General features: G+C 34.2%; 1 protein-coding gene across 5 annotated transcripts in view; it reads left to right on the top strand.

The window, feature by feature from the left end:
• Nucleotides 1-20,510, top strand: part of CACNA2D1 (calcium voltage-gated channel auxiliary subunit alpha2delta 1) — a 494,545-nt gene that overhangs the window by 267,077 nt on the left and 206,958 nt on the right. The gene's annotated exons all lie outside the window — the stretch shown is intronic.

Raw genomic sequence — 20,510 nt, 5'->3', positions numbered from 1 at the left:
CAAAGTGAGTCTTTGTCATATGTATATGTTATGTTATTAATAACATATGTATATGTTATTTGTTAGCTGTATGTATGCATATATTCCCATATCCCCTCCCTCTTGTGTCTCCCTCCCACCCTCCCTATCCCATCCCTCTAGGTGGTCACAAAGCACCGAGCTGATCTCCCTGTGCTATGCAGCTGCTTCCCACTAGCTATCTATTTTACATTTGGTAGTGTATATATCTCAGTGCCACTCTCTCACTTTGTCCCAGCTTACCCTTCCCCCTCCCTGTGTCCTCAAGTCCATTCTCTATGTCTGCGTCTTTCTTCCTATCCTGTCCCTAGGTTCTTCAGAACCATTCTTTTTTTAGATTCCATATATATATATGTCAGCATACAATATTTGTTTTACTCTTTCTGACTTACTTCACTCTGTATGACAGACTCTAGGTCCATCCACCTCGATACAAATAACTCAGTTTCGTTTCTTTTTATGTCTGAGTAGTATTCCGTTGTATATATGTGCCACATCTTCTTTATCCATTCATCTGTCGATGGACGCTTAGGTTGCTTCCATGTCCTGGCTATTGTAAATAGAGCTGCAATGAACATTGTGGTACACGACTCTTTTTGAATTATGGTTTTCTCAGGGTATATGCCCAGTAGTGGGATTGCTGGGTCGTATGGTAGTTCTATTTTTAGATTTTTGAGGAACCTCCATACTGTTCTCCATAGTGGCTGTATCAATTTACATTCCCACCAACAGTTCTTTAGTTTCTGATTAAAGAAAAATTCCAGACAACTCATTTGGGGGATGTCAACCCCCCTCTCCCCATTTAAAATACGATTAGACTGTGAGTGACAGCTTGATAATACTGTTCAATTGTCTTTGAATGTTTTGCAAGACAGCATTCTCAGATTTGAAGGTAAGAAAGTTGTGGTTCAATAGAACACTAAACTGAGGTTTAGGAGTTGGCACTTTTACTTTGTGTTTATGTGATTTTATTGTCTATCAAAGGAAAATATAGAAAATGATACTTCATTCACTAATAATGTAGGATAACAGTTAAATAGTATTTCATGCTTGATGATTCTGATATTATTTATTTTTACTATCTTTTCCACAAATTTATATTTCTTAAGCAAACTCTTAGTCTACTCAGTTGAGACTCTATTTGACTGTCAGTTTGATTCTTTCACTTGAATTGATCATATTGCTTGATTTGTTGGTATCATGTAGGTACTGGCTTAATCCACAACTGTTTGTTATAGGTACATTAAGAAAGATCAATTTGTCATCCATAATATATAAAGAAAAAATCAGTGATTAAGTTAAAAACACAACCTTTCTGAGTATAGAGGACAAATTTTAAGCTCATCCAGTGAAGATTTTACAGTGCAGTTTGTTGCTGTTAGATGTAAGGAAAGTAAACCTGCATTTTTTTGTGTGTCTTGAATAAACCAAAAATAGCCAAAGTAATTTATCCCAATAAATATCCATTCGATGAACTAATAATTAGTGACATTTACTTTTCTTCCCCATCTTAGAGGTGGCATAGTAAAAGCAGTGTAAAGGCATAATATTTGTGAAGTTAGACATTGTATTCTGCCTAGTCTTGGTATATAAATTGGCGCTGTTTTAGTTTAAATCCTGAGTACTTCTGAGAATCCAAAAAATCATTAAGTTCATCAAATCAGATTGCATAGTATATAGGTTCTATTGCTGTTTCAAAAAGCTTTTCTTGCATTAAAGGAATTTGGTAATATTTCATGTAGTCATTTATTGGTTGTATGTCTTTTCCAGCTTTCTAGGGAGAAATGATGTGTTAAAAGTAACTTTACAAATAGGAATGTAGTATATAAAATTTCCTTTTCCAGATATATTGGCTCATTAACACTAAGTTAACATTTTGGCAGTGATTTATTTTTCCTTACAAAAGTAATGGGTGACCACTGTAGATGACACAGCAACTCTCAGTGTGTGGTAGCCATTACTCTATTTTACTGAATCCAGACCATCATCAATTGTAAGGCTAAGAAAGAAAAAAAGAAGCTAATTAAATTGTGACACATCAACAATTTTACGCAGTATTCATATTTGTCGGATGTCAAAATGTGTAAAAATTTACCTTGAAATGTAACTCCTTTTATCTGTTCTCTCAGTGCCTATATCCAAACAGAAGTACTGCTAGGAAAAGTCATGCAAGAGGACAAATCAGTTCCACAATGACACAGATGCCATTACTAGATCTTCTATGGTTAAATAGAAAATAAATTGTTTACCCAGTAAATGTTAGGAGTTCTTAGCAAATAGTCGTCACTGTGTGGGAGAATTCTTGAACAAATTCTGTTCTAAATTTCCCCTTAGATCACCTCACAATTTATTTAGGACTTGTGAATGTACTAATTGACATTAGAAGAGACTGTTAAAGGGAAAACAAATTAGAGAACTTTAGAGCCCTGTCAACTCATTTCCCCAGTACCCTTCTTGATGGACTATAAATGATGTTCACAGGACACATATCTGTCACAGTTTGCATGTTGACAATTGATATTTTCCCTAAAGTCTTTACAATAGCACTTCCCTTTGAAGTACCATAGGTGATAGACAGTTGAGATAGTAGTGATTTTATATTTGAAGAATAGAACCTGAATGAAGATTGCCTTCAAATTCAAATAAGTAAATAGGGCAAACATAAGAGCCCCTTTCTCCCTTTTTCCTTTTTTTCTTTTCTGATAAACTAGATGATGCTTCAATTCATATACATACAATAAGGTTTAAACACATCCTTCAAGACCATAATAAAAATCAGATTCATACATGGTTGGAAATTAGAAATCATCAACATTAAATGTCTCTTTATTTTGTGATTACATACAAAACAATCAGAAATTTTGTCAATATCTTAACCAAACATTTAAAAATGTTTAATTTGAAGTTAAATGCTGCCATACTCCAAAAGGTCCTTCTTTTAAACTTTATAAGCCTTTTATCTTTTAAGGCATTTAACTGTATGCATCAGTGCAATACTTCTTTAATGCCACCCTTTAATAATTTAACACTAGGATGATTTAGAAGGCAGAAATAATTTCCTAAAAGGTACATTAACATTTCAAAATGAAATATAATATGCTGATTCTTCCCTCTAGTATAAGTAGGGAAGTTTCATTAACATTACTTAGGCAAAATGTTGATTAACATTCTGTACTCTGTACTGTAGAGAAATCTCAAGAACAACAAGAACAAAAGGCAAAGCACTAAAATGCTGGCAACAAGAAAGGGCTCCTGTAATTCACACTCTCCCTCAGCTCCACTCAATTCCCAATTGGATGTACAATTGAGGGAACAAAGGGCATACACTCTAAATGGATTAAGATTTATGCAGTCATGCATTTACAAGTTCAAACCAATATTTGTAAATAAGCTGTGTCTACCAGCTGCCTTTCAGGTCTGCATGCAACTTACTGGCATTAAAGGGCACCTCTCATGTCACTTATGATGGACAAATTATTTTATTAAGGGCAGGTGGGAGAAGGAAAAAGGAGCTTAGAAAATTAATTGTTCTGCATAAAATAATTGCTATTATTTCTACTGAACAGATCTTTTCCAGTTGCTTTTGAAATCTCTTTTGATTGCATTGCAATGGTTGGTTAACTAAAGCAATTTTGTTTCCAACTAAGCCTGCGATATTAATTGTACGTACACATGTATAAACATAAGGGGTGCCTAATTTGTATTTTAATAAGTAGGATTTTTATGTATGGCTTATTAGCATCAGCTTGTTATTGTGAATGCTGAGTACAGACAGTCTAGAAATTGGGCAGTAAATAAAACATTTAGGGAGCCTTTTTTAGCTCCAGCTTCATAGAGAAACTAAATTAGATGGTGGGAATTTTTCTAGTGAAGTTGAATGTTATTGAGTGTTAATCAGGCTAATTTAGTTCTCCTAATTGAGTTTTAATTATATATATATATTTTTTTAAAATTACCTTACTCAAATCATATTTTGAAATGTTGCTTTAAAAGTTGTACTATGTAGAATTTTGTGTTTATATGAGTTAAATTAATAGGTACTGGCATTCTATATTTTATTATTTCATCTATCCTAATCATTTCATGAAATAACATCACCTCTGTTGATTGCAGCACAAACAATTGTGAATATGGGAACTATGAAATCATACTGTATTTATTTTGGTTACAATGTATAAAGAGAAACACTATTCTAAATTATAATTGTGCAGGTTCAGGATACGAAAGTGCTGGCTTTTTAGGAATAAAAAGTGGGGGGTACATACAGACAATGGAATATCATTCGGCACTAAAAAGAAATGATCTATCAAGCCATGAAAACATGTGGAGGAACCTGAAATGCATATGACTAAATTAAAGAAGCCAATCTGAAAAGACTACATACTATATGATTCTAACTATGTGACAGTCTGGAAAAGGCAAAACTATTGCTAAGAAAAAAAAAAAGACGATCAGCCCCAAATGGAGTCACATATGCTAAGCCCCACATCACCAAACCAAGACTTAACTTACAGTTTCAACCCTCCTAGAAATGGAATCTTAAACCAATTGGTCAGGAATTACCTGCTGAGCCCTAGTTAGGAATCTGCCTGATAGACCCCTGCCATCCTCTAAAGGACAGTAACCTTGCAGTAACCAACCTGCCTTTTTTGCCTAGTATAACTTCCTTTTTCCCACTCTCTTCTGCTGTAAAAGTCTTTCATTTTGTACAGTTCCTCAGAGCTCCTTTCTATCTGATAGATTGGATGCTGCCTGATTCAAATTGATTTTTGCTCAAATAAACTCTTAAAATTAAAAAAAAAAAAGTAAGGGGGAGTGGCATTGTCTTAATGAAAGAATGAATTTAATAGATTATCAATGATTTTAGTCTCTAGCTGGATTTAGTCTTTCTTAGTTTCTACATTTGGTTGAATTGTCCTTTTGGAATCAAGAGCTTACATATTTTGCAACAGTTCTTATGTAGAGAAACAATCAATTTTTTACTACTACTTTTTTTTAAGAGTTTTGTCAGTTTCTCCTCATCATCAAGAGAGATGAAAAGGAGACACAATGCAAAACTGATTTACCCTTAAATTGTGGGAAACCAATTTAGTAGAAAAGAGCCAGGCAAATTCATGGTACCATATTCTTTTTGCTTACGCATACATATAAATGCCCATGGTAAGAGCATTATAAGATAGCAGAGTAGAAAATAGTAACCGTGGGCTTTAAATTATTAATTATCCTGGATGATAACCCCTCTCTTTTGTTTCTTATGTTGAATAAAAGAAGAAGCAAAATATTTATCCAGTAATTACCTAGCCAGTAATCTTGGTTTTATTTTTAATAATGTTTAATATGTTCTAATGATCTTCCTGTTCTCACCATTATTTCTTTTAAAATGAAGGTCACATGATAGCACATGATGATACATTAGAACTCCCTAAGTAAGACATCATGACAGTATGTCCTGGGATAATGCAAACTTAGATCTAATTGGAGCTGGGTAAATTTCTTTCTTTCTTTTTTGTCCCGCTCTCAGGAAGGTAGAGAGGAGTTAGAAAGGGCAGGCATCTCTAACTTGGGAAATGGGGAGGTGGATGGGGTCTTCATGTTTTTCAAGTCTAATCTGCTGCCTCAGTGTCCTGGTATTGAGCTGATGAAAACATTGTTAAATTATTGGGAGATTCCAGGAATTGCTGCCAATATTCTAAAAATTGTAGCCATGAAGAACACACAAATATCAATACCTCATTGATATTTAAGCTAGGGTTATTTATTGCCATCTGCAGGTATCAAATTGTAGTTGTCACAAGAGAGCTTTTGAACTTAGGTATTTCATTAACCTCTCTATAACTTGAGCTACATTTTATTAAAATTTTTGGACACCACTTATTTGCATTAAGGTGGGGTTTACTATATTAAAAATGTCTCAACCACAAAAGAAATAAAAAGATGAAGAAAAAAGTATAAGCATTACAAATCACTGTATAGTCTACAAAGATTTGCTCTATAAACTTTTGTCCACTTCATTTCCTTATTTAAAAATCTTCAGTTACTTTCCGTTTAGCATAAATGATATACAGGTCCTTCATGATCTGGCCCCATCTTATTTTTCATACATTTCTACTGGAACATTTCCCCAGCAGCTATTACCCTTCTCCTGAAATTCTGAGTCCCAAACAGAGTAAATTATTTGATGGTTCCCTAAGACAGTATTCTTTCCTTCATCTTCAGACCTTTTGATAATCTCTGCCTAGAAATCTCTCTCATCTCTTCCCAATTTCCTTTTGGCTTTGATCCACCAATCTTGGATTTGTTGTCTGTTTTATATGGCCCTCTAATGTCCAGTATATATTCATATTCAAGTATGTACTCCCTGTATAATTTTCCTTTTTCCACATTTTTTCAGCACTAAAATGTAAACTTCCTGGGGATAAGAACTTTGGCTAAAGCATTACTAAAGAAACTGTAGTCTAGTACAATGCATAATAGACATAATATTACAATGCAGTAGCCTATAAGTAATTTTTAAATTAAAAATAGTTACTTGTAGTGCTGAGGTATCTATTTTTACTCTAAACATTTATTGTCAATTTTACTGGAGAAATAATAAAAAAAAACTTGGTTTAAACTGTACTTTTTTAAAGTCTGAATATATTTGCCCATAGCTGTGACATAGTTACAGAACACTGGGCTTGGAGTTATGCAAATCTATACTTCAAATGTTGGCTTTGCCACTAACTTGCAGTGCAATTTTAGAAAAATAACAGTCTTTTGAATATCAGTTTATGTAAAAATTCTTAGTTCTGTAGTCTCCACCAGCATAATTGTTTTTGTAAGATGCTCTGTGCTTGCCCTATTTCCCTACCAAGGAAGATATTTTCTAGAAACCTCGGGGTATGTCTCAGGTGTTCACGCACAGGTTGACACAAGTCCCTGGATGGCTGTTCGCCTAGTCCAGCAAGTATCTGCCAGCTCCCGTGACTGTGGTGCTCGATTTGCTATCATTGCTCCAGTGAAAGAATACCACTCTGCTCAGGCTGCTGTCAACTGGTGCATCCCAAACTGCAAAGCCCTTGAACTTGAGTCATAGTGGACTCTGTGCAGAAAGAGGGTGAATGACCCTATTTCCAACCACAGATTTTTTTTTAAACCTAGATAAATCATATTTTAATGTACTATTTAAAAATGTCAAAGTTCATAAGAAAATCCACAGTGAACAAAATATTAAATTTATTTTTCTTTAAAAAAATTTCATTGTGATAAGAACACAACATGAGACCTACCTTCTTAACAAAGTGTACAATACATTATTGTTGACTACGGGTACAATGTTGTACAGTAGATCTCCACAGCTATTTATCTTGTGTTGCTTAGTTGAAATTTTATGCCTATTGATTACTAACTCTCATTTCTCCCTCCTCCCCAGCCCCTGGTAACCACCATCCAGTCTTTGATTTTATTAAGTTGACTGATTTAGGTAACTCATGTAAGTGGAATCATGCAGTATTTGTCCTTCTGTGTCTGCCTTATTTCACTTAGCTTAATGTCCTTGAAGTCCATGCATATTGTATTGTAGAATCATCTACTTTTTAGAGGCTGAACAATATCATATTATATGAATATACCACATTTTTTTACATCCATTCATCTGTCGATGGACATTTAGGTTGTCTCCACATCTTAACTACTGTGAATAAGGGTACAATGAAAATGGGAGTGTTACTATTTCCTCCAGATCCTGATTTTAATTCTTTTGGATATATATCCAGAAGTGGGATTGCTGGATTATATGGCAGTTCTAGTCTTAATTTTCTTGAGAAACCATACTGTTTTGTGTAGCGGCTACACCATTTTGGATTCTCACCAACAGTGTGCAAGAGTTCCAGTTTCTCTACATCCTTGCCAATGCTTGTTGGTTGTCTGATGGATTACAGACTTAAAGGTAAAACCTGAAACTCTAAGACTTCTAGACCAAAACATAGAGGAAAAGTTTCATGACATTGTTCTTGGCAATGATTTTATGGATGTGATACCGAAAGCATAGGCAACAAAACCAAAAAGAAACAAGTGGCACTACGTAATACTAAAAAGCTTCTGCACAGCAAAGGGAACAATCAACAGAGTGCAAGGCAACCATGTATCTGACAAGGGGTTAATCTCCAAAATATATAAGGAACCCATACAACCCATTAACAAAAATTACAACCCTAGACAGTTTTAATCATCAGACTCTGAAGCTAGTTCTCATATTCTCATTTATTTAATTCTTCTCTCGAAGAAGGCAGAAACACCTTTCCTTAGGAATCTGTGAGGAGACTTATTTTTTACCTTATCCTCATTTCATTAGTGTCCCTGTGAACACTTGTTTATGTTTTTCTCCTTTTTTAGGAAACAGTTAGTCAGCCTCCAGCAAATGAATGCATGCAAACAGATTTCTGATAATTTTTCAGCTTTAATCCTGTATTGTCATAGCTTATGTTCAGCCTGGAAGACCTCTATTGGAAGACCTCATACATCCGTATTCCCAAAAAGGTTTTTGAAATTAAGTGAGATAGTTTATGGGAATATACTTAGCACTTTGAAATGTCTTAAAAAATGATAATTTTAATAGAGGAGATGCTATCTCCTAGATTTATTTCTTTTGAGAAGTTGACATATTGCTTTTTAATGATTAAGTGTAGCTGGTTATACCTTCTTAAGAAGGAAAATATACATTGCACATAATAGGCATTGGATGAATGCTTATTGAATTGACTTAAACCCATTTTACTTACATTCCATTTATATATTAAGACTGCATTCATGAAGAATGACTACATTTGGAAGTGACAAGTACTCAGCATGAGACTAACAAAATTTTTTGTTCTTTTCGATGTTTGTCTTTATATCTGTATGAAGTTCTGGTTTACTTGGTGCCTAAAACAGCCCTGGAAAATCTTTGCAGAAACAAATCAAAACAAAACAGCTGTATCTAAAGAGATCTTTAGGGAGTACAGACACTAATACATATTTCTATTTACTGTAGATCCTTTAGGACTGAGCCCTGGGGCAATAACTCTGTTCTCAGAGATAATTTTTATCTTCAGAATAACATTAGATGTTGGAATAATTTCAACTTGATGAAATTATAGATATGTTAATGGCTTTGTTCTTATTGTTATGGGAAAGAGAATGTTTTAGGAATTGAAGAACTGGCCTAGAGAGCTTTTTTCCTAAAGGATTGACACCATAGTGATGAAACTTGGAGCTTTAAAATAAAGCAACAAAGTGTAAGATGCAGGCAATTAATGTAGGTCATGGGGTTTAGTCACTAGTAGGATACATTTTGACTTTGGGAGCCACCTAGGAGAATTGACCCTGAGAACTGAGGGCTTAGTACACTAATTTCAGTAGAGGGATATTATATGTCCAGAATATAGGAAAGCTGTTGAAACAAGGGTCTGGATAATGTTGAGAGTGTGGATATTGCAATCAAAAGTTTAGTCAAAAAAATAAGTCTCTAAGTAGATGGAAGACATTTTTAAGAGGTCTCCGATTTTAACTTATAGGTTAAAGAAAAATAAGACAAGAAAACCTAGAGAATATTCATCTAGAAGTTTAAAAAAGTATGTAACTAGACTTGAGTGCTGGACCTGATTACATATGAGAAAAATGCTATGGGAATTGAGGGGAATAGCCAATTCCTCCATTCATGCAAAATTGCTACTTCTTTAAAGTTCATGCCTTTGGTCATCTTATAACCTTCCAAGCCAGTCTGTCAGTGGATTTATTCCTTATGCTATCCTCTCTCTCTCTAGTTAGTCAACCTTTTTGTTTTCCTTTTACTTTCTCATCAACATACAAACTGGCTCCCATATCTTCTATCATTAAAAAAAAATTTTTGCTATCTCTTTTAGTGTTGCCACATTTCCTTGCTGTCTTATTCTGCAAACCTCAAAAGAGATGTAGACCTACACCACCTCTTCATCTTCATCTTCACCTTCACCCAGTGGCCAGCCCACTCCAATCTGACTGCAAAATTCATCCGTGGTGAAATTTTTCTTAGTAGTTGCATTTACCTCCAGGTCATCAAATCTTACGGACATTTTTTGTTTATCTTTGTACTTGGTCTTTTCCTATCTTTTTATTGTACCACTTCCTATTTCCCCTTTCTTCAAACACAAGTTTCTTCTGTTAGTTTTCAGGAAACCCCATTTTCCTATTTTCTCACCACTTAGTCCTTCTCAATCTCCCTTTTAGTACTTCTTTCTGTAGTGTAGCTCTAATATTACCTAAATTTAGGGCACAGTCTTAGCCCTCTTGTCTTTAATGCCCATACTTTCTCCCAGGACACCTCATCCATTGCTTTGAAATTAAATAGAATTCCACCCAAATCTCTTTTCTGAGCTCTAGGCTCATTTATGTAACTGACCACTTGCTGTTTCCATTTAGCTGTCTCACCTGCATGGTGCTAACATGGCCAGATGAGCTAATGTTTCCATTCCTCCCTCCCCCAGTGTCCTGGTGATCTGTTAATTTCCCCATCACAAATGGGATCACCTTCTCCTGGTTCATCTAGCCAAAATTAAGGAGTAATCCTTAATTTCTCCCTCTGCCATAACCCCTCATATAATCCACGTGTAAATTCTGTCAGTTCCAACTCCATATATATCATGCAACCATTCATTTCTCTTCATCTTCATAACCACCATCTTTGTCCAAACCACTGACATCCCACAGGCAGAATAATCTTGAAAATATTGACCAAATTATGAATCACAGAGTCCACTCTACTGTCCTAGGGAATTCACAAATTTGTTTTACAGAATTGTAGTGGTCCAACACATACATAATAGTTAAATAAAATTTTTGACTGTCAGTTCGATAGAAGAGAATGATGAGACTTTTTAAAAAATTAATACACAATTTTATAAGGTAGTGGGAAATGTAGTTTTGTATATCCTTCTGACGCAAACGCTTTGGAGACCAAATAAGATGGACGAGTCGTAAGAATTTTAAACCAGTAAGTCAGGCAAATATCAAAACCGAGTAGTTTAAGTAACACATACCTGAATTTAGAAAGTAATGTGCTGCTTTTCTCAAACCGCCCATGAAAAATACGTCTATGTAGCAGCAACAATAAAATCCAGGCAGGACAAGTAACAACTAGATTTAAAAAAGAGCAAAACTTTACTTTTAGTCAAAATTAGTGATACAAAATGTGAGGTTTTGTATGAATTCGGTTGTAACATAGCAATTTCAAAGTGCCTGCTTCTGCTTTGTTAGAAGGCATGTTATGGTCTGAGAGAAAAGGTAATCAAGAGAGCTTGTAATTGCTGAATGTTGTAGAAAATCAGCTATCGTAGAATTGTAGCATTGTGTGCCATGACATATATTATACGTTAACTAAATTATTAGATTCCAAAAATTATAAAATTACCACATTGCTAAAACTGCTTTACTTTGTTATAATGTTTCACCACCGTGTGGACAGTTCTCCTGGGGATCTTATAAGAATCACCTAGAATCCTGTTTTTCAAAGTTGTCTGTTACATTCTCCCCTCAAGGTTCTCAGTGGTGTCCTATGGGGGTGAAGTCAAGACATTGAGAATCCTTCTGTAGTGAGCCAGTGTGACTGAGTGGAATATGATCTCTCTCTCATGGGTGTTAAAACTGAAGAAAGCTTGACCAACACTAACTGAAGGGCTTATTAATTATGAAAATAAAAGTGATGAGTCTAAATGCAGTTCTAAAGCTTGGGTAAAAAAGGGATTGAGTGTAAATAGATTTGATGTAGAAAAGAAAATTATAATAAGCAGCCAGAGTCTCAAAAAAATCTAGTTGGGTTTAGTTAATACCAAAATAGCAATAACAACAATAAACAGGCTTACTCAATCACTTTTCTTCTAAAATTATAATACCTTCATTGTTTTTGTAAAAATATTTTAATATCATTAATTAAAAATTAAAATGATATAGATAACTACAAAAGAAAAATTAAAATCTCCCCTAATCTCCACAACTACGTTTATTCCTTGTTTATATTTAGTGAGTCTCATGATGTTCAATTTATCTGTTTATACCTTTTTTCCATGTATTTTTTTCATGATATACACACAAAATTCATAGATACAGTCATATAACAGAATGTACAAACTTATAATCAGAGAGTGTGTTCTATTTTGAATAAATTAACATGTTTCTGTGTTCTCTCACTTTCTTCATACATCCCCAAATCTTATTAAATTATTACTTTTACATTAAGATTTGTCTTATGTTGTGTAACCGTAGTTTCCACAGTGTTAATCCTGGTTCTAGATCCTCCATTACTCACCTTATTTTTTTGCTTTTGTTTTCTCTTTAAATTCATAATTTGATTGAGTGGATTTTGTTGTGAAGTAGTTTGATCAAGAAGAGCCGTGAGATGCTTTAAGTCCTGAGTTCTTATGTGTTAGAGAATATCTGAGTATTTCATTTTGGACTTGAAGAAAACCTTGGCTAAGTAGGCATTTTTCCCACTCAAAATTTTGGGGCATTGCTTCACAGTCTTCTGTCATTTTTAGTGGCTGTCAAGAGCTCTAAAGCTGTTCCACTTTTAGCCCCTGGTTTCCATCCTGAATTGACTTGATTTTTTTCACTGATTCTCTAATGATATGTTCTTTGTTCTTGAGGTTGAGCTAGGAATGATGCATCTGATTGTTGATTGTTTGATGTCTTCTTACTAAAGTTGTAATTTCATTTCAGAGATGTAGATATTTACTTTCAGCATAGTTTTGAATATTTCTGCATAAAGTTTTTTCATGATCTCTTTTTCAAGAATATTACTTAGTGTAAGTTGGGCCTCCTTTTCTGTTTTCTATAACTGGTATCTTCTCTATTACAGTTTTTAAAAAATACATCTTTATTCAGTTACATTTCATTTGGCATGATTTTCTGAAGCCTGTCTGGAATGACGGTCTTTTCACCTGCATCCATGCTTTTGTTGTTTTCTTCGCTCAATAATCTTTTTTGTATCTCCCAGTTTTCTCTATGTTCTGGCAGCTTCTTTGCCAACTTATATTGGTTTATAATCTAATCTTTTAAACTCATTTATCTTTTATTTTCTTTCATTTTTTCCCCTGGCTATCTCCCTCCACCTCCTATCTTAAAGAATAGGTCTACAATTTCTCTGGGGCTGTGAAGAACCATGGATCTTAATTCTTTCTTTTATTTTAGGATTTCATATATTAAATTAGTTTTCCTTTCTTCCTTCCCTTTTCCAAAAATGGCTAGGCACAGGTTCCTGAATCTTTTTGAGTAAAGTAATGATTTGATGGAAGATGATGAAGGAAAGTTAAAGAGAACTCAAAGATACTTTAGGGCTTCCACTAATAAAACTGTTCCACTGAGGTGAATAGTCTCAGCTGTATTCCAAAATATGCTCTTTCCTTTGTACATTTCCAGTCAGTTTTTAACACTCAAGAAGTCTGTAAGACTTATGGTAAAAACAATTAAGTCATGGCTTTTCTTGAAGCAAGATGATGATTGCCATTTCTCTTTCTTACTGGGATTTATTTTCTTTTATGTTTTTCAGCTAGAATTTATTTAGTAAAAAAATAGAAAACTGCAGGTAATAGTAGTATTAATTGCATTTTCAAAGCCAAAATAGGGGATGCCCAATGTAAGTGTTCCTGAAAAAATATATATGTAATTATCCACTTGATACCAGCTGGATATTGTAAATGCCACTTTTAAACAAATTATTACAAAATATGATGAAGAAAAGAAAATACAGTGTAAACCAGTGTGACGATAAAGCAGAAAATACTCTAAGTAGAAAGCCTAGTTACCATTTGCTCATGAGAATTATTGATTCTCAGCTTATAATGTGCTTCTGACTCCATTAGGATATTTTGTTGTCTAGTATTCAGTCTAAAATTATTTTTTGAGCCATGAAGCAAGTCACAAGCCGTGATGTTTAGAAGTGGCGTACTCTAATAAATAGAATTGCCGACCAAGGTGCCAGAAAGAGTTTGGTTTGGTTGTTTCCTATTGTGCGATTTTTAGCTATATAAGGTCTAAGCCACAGTTTCTTCAACAATAAAGAGGGGATAATATTGGTACTAATAGCACGGAGTTACTCTGATACTTAATGAAAATTATGCATGGACGCCTTCACACAGGTCTTTGACAAGTAGATTCAAGCATTTGAGATAACTGAAATTATCTTAGCAATCAAATTTAGTTTTCTTTAAAAACTTGGCTTATATTCTTCCTGCTTGGTTTCAGGTGAACAACATCCTGCCATCATCAGACACCTTTCACATACACATAATCAGTACGTTTCATCGAGATCAGTTATTCTTGCAAATGTGTTGTTTCTCTTTTGAAACATGTTTGTAAAGATAAAAAAAAAAAAAAACCCGCTATGAAATGTTAAATAAGGAAGGCAGTACAGAATCAAAATATCCATTTTGATAAATTATATTCTTGCTTTGAGCAAAATATACATTTTTTTTCAGCACAGCTATTTTAAGCTCTTAAAATGTATGAATATTGGAATCCCATTATCTTACAGCTTACACTCTGTAAAATCTAATAAATTTTACATTTCTACCCTTTTATTTCAAAATCTTAACTATTTTTCATGTTTCTTTGTTCTGAGGGTTTTTGATTGTGGAATAAAGAGCATTCATTAAACTCAGGAGAGATCACAGAATTTAAGTTGTAATCAATCTAAAATATATGTTTCATGGTTGCTAAATTCTTTTTTCATCATCTTTGTGCTGAGTGAAAATAACCAAATCATGTACTCAAGCTGACTTAAGCCTGTTTCTTTGACTAGAAGGGAAATGAAACTACCTGTCAGAGAATATCAATGTTTCTGTTATTTTAATATCATAGATGTTAATCTTAAGGCTTCCCAGAAGTCTCTAGTTTTTACAGAGTTTTCTCTGAAATTCTGGTTCATAAAGTTATTCATTTGATAACCTAGATTTTAATCTCAGGTTTCTTCTGTCTTACAGACTTTTAGTTCTAAATTCTGATTCATAATTAGTTACCAGTTTGTGGTGGCAAGGGGAAATGGGGGAAAACATGAATAATTTTAATCCATAAATGAGTATTCACATCGTACGCCATTTTCATCAAACCCTATTTTCTCATCTGAATGAACACAGAATAAGCACCAAGAGTTGTGGAACTTTAGAACATTGGATTCTCTGGCACTGGAAGCTTTGTATGGCTTACTTGCTGTTGTTTCCTTTCTCAGTACTCTCAAATGTCAAGGGTATTTCACTGATGATTATGAATTGTCTTGAGTCATGCCATGTGACTCACAGAAAAATACAGCAATGACAAGAAAAGCCAAGGTCTCTCTACAAAAGCACCACTTGGCCATGTTGAAAGCTTTGTGAATTTAGAATGAAGATGGGCAATTGTACTATAATTCATAGCTCTGCTTGAGTGCCAAGGAGTCATATCTTTCAACAGCTTTCAAGTTCTTCAGGACATGTAAAATTCAAGGTTACTGTTGAGCAAATTAAATTCATCAAATACTTTGACTTCAAAGGGTATAAACATCTATTGTGTGGTTTGAGAGAAAGTCTGTTGAATCATGTTAGTGCTAGTCAATTTGGTAACACAGAAACTATAAAATTTAAGGAACTTTCACATTATGCTTACAGAGAAAAAGTTCAAGCATATTTTCATGAAAAAGTGAAATTTAATTAGCTTTCCATTTCAATTCCCCTCTCCATCCCACTACAAAAGAAGAAAGGAAAAAAAATGTGATTAGTAGTGATGAATAGCTTGGTTATTATGTGTTACTTGAGATTGTATACATGAATCTCGTTTTTTGGGAGAAAGATGGATTTATTTACTATTATACTAAAAATCATAGTTCTTAATTATGCTTTTTAAGAGGTACAATGAATGTAAATGGATATATATATATATTTTTTTAATTAAGAAAAAGTAGGGTAGCAATATATTATTTGGGATGATAGAGTGCAAGTTGATTACCCAGAAAAATTGGGAGAACTGATGTCTAAGTAGCTTGCGGATTGATTTCTGGGCTTCTCCCTCGTTAAAAACTGATATATGGCAGGAGTTCAGCTGCTTTCAAGCTTCCCTGCGGCTTTATTTGTACCAGGCAGTTTGGTTACAAACAGTTTCCTGCTGGGATACCTGATACCAAAAGTAAAACCAAAAGGGCAGCAGAACAGGTAATTAAATAGGCATTACTGGCGTTGATTGTCACTAAATTTAAAAGCACGGTTTATTGAATTAAAGCAACAGTGTGGGCAGTTGACTTCATAGTGTGCCCACATGTCTTGTGTAAAATTATTTTTTATAATCTTGCCAATAGGTATTTTAATGACATCTTGGTATGATTTAATATTTTAAATCTTACATTAGCACCAAGTCTTTAATGATATAAAATTCATTTGTTTCTAAACCTGCTTTTTTTTTTTTTTTTAAGTAAATTGAAATGTCCTAAGAATTAGATGAGGGAGTAAATAAAGTATTACTAATACATGAATACTGACAGTGTATAAACAAATATACCATGCTGAATATATTTCTATCCAAATATAATATTTTGCTTCTGTATTTGTGTTTCTCCTAAACTTTTAGCTGTCTGTTTAGGCTGCCCTCTAGTGAAATATACAGTAATGAAGACAGTAATTTGTTACACCCTGTTTTCATGCTGGTGAAACCTTATTTTCTCTACCCTTTCCCCGTTTGATTATCATTTTCCTCTTTATGTCATCTGCATTATACTTGGGCTTGCTGACAATAATCAGTGAGGGAGATTTGGAGAAGCACAGAGACCAATTTAGGGAAAATTCTAGCTTTGTTGAGATAATTTCCTTTTGCTAATGGCAAAAAAATACCATTTCAGAAGCTCACAAGGAAGGAACGTTGTTATTCAGAAACTGAGAGATTAGGATTTGGTATTCCCAAACTAAAGATGCTTGTTTGATTTATTATTATATTTATTAAACATCCACAATTTTAAAATATATAGTATACTAGTGTGAAATTAGTAAATGAAAAAATGACATTCATTTGCTCTAGAGGAAAATAGGGAAGCTTTGGTGTTACATTGATTCCAATTCTATTTTGCTACTCACTAAGTAACTTTGAGAAATTGGCTTACCTTCCTGAACCTCCATTTCCTCATCTGTAAATTATAATGATAAACATATCTTTTTTTAAATACATTTGTTTATTTTATTTATTTAATTTTGGCTGCATTGGGTCTTCGTTGCTGTGCGCGGGCTTTCTCTAGTTGTGGTGAGCGGGGGTACTCTTCGTTGCGGTGCGTGGGCTTGTTGCAGAGCATGGGCTCTAGGTGCATGAGCTTCAGTAGTTGTAGCGCGCAGGCTCAGTAGTTGTGGCTCGTGGGCCTACTTGCTCCGCCGCATGTGGGATCTTCCCGGACCAGGGCTCCAACCCGTGTCCCCTGCATTGGCAGGTGGATTCTTAACCACTGCGCCACCAGAGAAGCCCTACATATCTTTAATATTGGATATGAACATTTCATGAGATAGTATAGGTTTCCATACTAGATTGTCAGTAAATGGACATAACGTTATTATCGTTATTATTGTTTATATCCTGTTTTACAAAAGATAGCTCTGTGAAGATTAACTGGCATTTATTTGTTGAATCATGTTTTATACATCCTTAAATTCAGTACAAGTCTTTTCAATATTAGGTGAGCACGCATATGTGCTTTGTGTGTTGTATCATTCTTTCCTCTACTGGGATGAGAAATCAGTGCTAATAATCTTAGGTTCTCTGTTCTCCTCTGTACACGTATAAAACTCACACATTTCTTAAGAAAATATTTCACTTAAAGTTTTGCGCTGGCAAATGTACAAAAAAAATCTTGAAAGAATGATATTAGATCATTGTCTATTGTCTGTATATACAAATATATAATACTATGTATGAAGGTTATGGAAACAGAGAGAGGGAGACAGAGTGACTATTTGAAGAATCTTTCTGTGTTTGCTCAGAAAACACCTTTGAAGACCTCTGCCCACTATGTTTTTCAATGTTCATCAGGCTTTGGTGACAGGAAGAACCTTATGACTCAGGGCAAAATTTCATTTATCCTTTTCATCGGACAAGGAGAATGATGCGACTTTCTTTCTCCCAGTCTGTCAAGAAATTCATGGCTAAATTTCATGCTTAGTTACAGGATTATGGGGTTCTATAACGGTTATCCTTTTTCTCCTTCTAAGTTTTTAAAAATTATTATTGTTGAAATATTTATTTTAACTGGCCTGTTGAATAGGTGTTTTGTAATTTGCTCTGAGAATGGAATTATATGTCTTAGAACAATGATGCTTAATGGGGGGTTGGTGGATGGAGAGAGGAATTCAGAAAAATCTCCATCAGAACATTTCAAATACAACTTTCTTGATATCCCTACACAAAATCCAGTTACAAATCAATGGCTGGTTAATTAAAAATCTGTAAGTGGTCATACAAACATAGATGAAAGCTGTGGTTAAAAGTTTTAAGGCACTGGAATTTGTGAAAGTGATGTTTTGCCACAAATAAGTTTATATTATACAGGTAGAGACCCAATGGTCTATTATACTCTTTTACATAATCTGTCATTTTAATTTTTTTAATTTTTATTTATGTTTAATTTTTTAAAATTTTTGGCTGCGTTGGGTCTTGGTTGCTGTGCACGGGCTTTCTCTAGTTGCGGGGAGCGGGGGCTCTTCGTTGCGCTGCGCGGGCTTCTCATTGCGGTGGCTTCTCTTGTTGTGGAGCACGGGTTCTAGGCGCGCAGGCCTCAGTAGTTGCAATACTCCGGCTCAGTAGCTGTGGCTCACGGGCTCTCGAGCGCAGCCTCAGTAGTTGTGGCGGATGGGCTTAGTTGTTCTGCGTCATCTGGGATCTTCCCGGACCAGGGATCAAACCCATGTTCCCTGCATTGGCAGGTGGATTCTTAACCACTGCGCCACCAGGGAAGTCCAATCTGTCATTTTTAGAAACTGCTATATGTTCGAGTCATTTAAACGAAGAGTGAGGAAAAATGGTAAAATGAGCAATGTTCAGTTGTGTTATTGAGCAGTTGTCTTATCCTTACAGAATTTGGAGTTTATCTTCAATGCCTAAATTATAGGAAATAAAATCTTAAAAATAGATTTATATTTATTTTATTAATTATGTGTAATTTATTACTTAGTTCTTTCCAACTTACTTTGTTTTTTTATACATGACTGGTTTGCCTTTAGTTTAGAAATTGTGTCCAGAATTTTTATGACAGATGATCCTGAGTCCTTTTCATAGACTAGCTAACTTCCTAATGATCTCAACAAAATGACCAATGGCAACAGGATGAGCATTGCTTAGGCGTTACTTAAAACACTTAGTTTACAGGTTCTAACAAGGTGTCAGCCTTTTGTGTACTTTTGATAACAGGAATGTCCTAGGTCTGGGAAGGTTATACCATTTGACCTAGTGTGGGAGTTTAGAAGGTCAAATAAACTATAGTTTGAATGTGTGTAAATACCTGGCTGGTTAGGTCATGGATATCAATTTAGGTGATCTGTGGGATTGTAGATATGACAGCCATCATTCTCTAACCATCAAAAATTAACATACTACTGCTGTTATGAATGTAGCTGTTTTGATTATGCCTTAATGTATTTCAAAATGAGAATTAAATGAACAATGCCAGATAAATATATATGTAAAGTTGAGAATATCATTGAAGCATACAATGCATTTGATTAAGGATTTATTCCACTTTGCAAAACAAACATTCCTTGGCCTTCCTGGGTAGTTAAGTTTTCTAAAGTCTGGAGCAGTTTGTAATTTTGATGTCACTCCTTTGAGATCATCGTGCCAAATTTCATTTCAAAGCTAGTGTTCAATGATACAGCATCCTTCTCCCCTCCAAAAAAATTCCTGCAACAACATTTACTTTTTAAATTGTTGGTAATAATATAAAATATACTTAAATGATGTTATAGTATCTTACAAATTAGGGTTGCCAGATTTAGCACCTAAAAAGACAGCATGCCCAGTTACATTTGAATTTCAGATAAACAAAATATATATCTCTTTTGTGTAAGTTTGGTACATTGTTTTACTAAAAAAATCCATCATCAGAAATTCAAATTTAATTGATCTCTTTTATCTGGAACACTATATTTTAAAGACTAACATTAAGTTCTTAAATGAAAATTCTTAGCTCAACCTTTCCTCAACTTCCTATGTTTATTATTTCTTTTTTTACACAATCTCCGAGCAATTTCTAAACAATACTAGTCCAATCATATAACTGTAACTTTTGTATCATTTATTTGATGGTGAATGGAAAGGACACTATATTAATGTTTATCAGCTTGATTAGTCATTTTTAGGTTTATCTTGCACTCTGTTGATATATAGGTTGACAAATTTACCTTTAAAATGTAAAATATAGAGGATAATTTCACTTGATCTGCTTTCAGTTTACTTGTTCCTCTTCGGTGTTTCTAGAGCTGCTATTTTTACCAAACAAATAATCCATG

Source organism: Eubalaena glacialis, chromosome 8, assembly GCF_028564815.1.
Source record: "Eubalaena glacialis isolate mEubGla1 chromosome 8, mEubGla1.1.hap2.+ XY, whole genome shotgun sequence".
Lineage (NCBI taxonomy): Eukaryota > Metazoa > Chordata > Mammalia > Artiodactyla > Balaenidae > Eubalaena > Eubalaena glacialis.
This window is presented reverse-complemented; position numbering and strand designations above follow the sequence as displayed.